A 1,651-nucleotide genomic window follows, 5' to 3' on the forward strand; every position below is an offset into this window, starting at 1 on the left:
AAGAAGAAGAAGAAGAAGAAGAAGAAGAAGAAGAAGAAGAAGAAGAAGAAGAAGAAGAAGAAGGAAGAAGGAAGAAGGAAGAAGGAAGAAGGAAGAAGGAAGAAGAAGAAGAAGAAGAAGAAGAAGAAGAAGAAGAAGAAGAAGAAGAAGAAGAAGCAGCAGCAGCATACTGTCAACCCACAGGCATGTGGTTCAAGTCCGCCAGATGCTCCATGGGAGAAAAATGGACAATCTCCCCTCGTGTAAGTTACTACCTGTGAAAATCCCCTTAATCAGTTTTGAGTCAGTTTTGACTCTGGCACACACAACAACAGCCAGGTGAAACAATTCACCAAACGTTGTTGTTGTTATGTGCCGTCGAGTCACCTGGGACTCATAGCGACCCTATGTACAACAGCCCTACATTCTGTCCTATTCTGTGCCACTCTCACTGTCTCCGACACACCCATCCCCATTACCACAGTCACCGAATCAATCCACTTCCTAGAGGGTCTTCCCCTCCTGCATCTGCCCTCCACCCTTCCAAGCATGATGTCCTTCTCCAAGGATCGGTCTCTCCTTACAGCATGACCAAAGTATATTAGATGAAGCCTCAGAATCCTTGCCTCCAAGGAGCAGCCAGTTTAACCCTCTCCAGGATGAATCTGTTTGTTTTCTCAGCAATTCATGGTACCCTCAGTACTCTTTTCCAAACCCACAGCTCAAAGGCTTCAATTCTCCTTCTATCCTTGCTGGTCATTGTCCAACTCTCTGATGCATAACAAGTGACCATTGCTTTTCAGTACTTTGGAGAGGTCCCTAACAGCAGACTTTCCCATGGCAATATGTCTTTTAATTTCCTGGTGCCAAGAGTGTTGACTGTGGAGCCAAGCAAACTAAAGCTGTGATGCATTCAATATTTTTTGCCAATTCCATATATTTTAATTTTTATTTTGTTTGTACTTGCTTACAAAGTTCATATGTGTTGTTTTTTCACACTATCCTTCATTCAGATTGTATTTCCTACAATCATTACATTTTATAAAATTAATCCTCATTGAACTATGTCTGCCACCTGTCTTTTGAGATCCTCACCAGATCTTTACCATTTCCTCTACCCTATCCCCATTCCATATTGCAAAAGCATTTATCTTCTACAGTCTCCTTTGTTCGTTGTCCGGCTCTGGGATGCATGTGCTTCTGGTTGTTGCTGCTGCTGCTGCTGTTGTTGTTGTTAGGGGCCATTATGTCAATTCTGACTCATCATTGTCATTGTATACCGTTGAGTCAGAGCCCACCCACAGATAACCCTTGGCAGTTCAGAGGTAGTTAATCGCACGATTAATCCTTTATATACAACAGATCAAAGCACCACCTGATCCCTCATCATCCTTACAATCGTTGCTGTGTTTATAAATATTGTTGCAGTCACTGTGTCAATCCACCTCATTAAGTCTTCACTTTCTTCTTGGACACTCTACCTTTCCAAGCATAACCTGAGATTCCCTTTCTTCTTAATGTTACCCATAATTCATTACCATCTACACAGTCAAATGCCTTTGTGTAGTCAATAAAACACGAGTAAACATCTTTCTGGCACTCTCCACTTTCAGTCAAGGTCCTCCTGACATCAGCAAAACCTTCTTTATACTACAGCCTCTTCTTTTTTTAT

Source organism: Elephantulus edwardii, unplaced genomic scaffold (assembly GCF_000299155.1).
Source record: "Elephantulus edwardii isolate Elephantulus edwardi_28Jun2011 unplaced genomic scaffold, EleEdw1.0 scaffold00438, whole genome shotgun sequence".
In the NCBI taxonomy this organism is placed as follows: domain Eukaryota; kingdom Metazoa; phylum Chordata; class Mammalia; order Macroscelidea; family Macroscelididae; genus Elephantulus; species Elephantulus edwardii.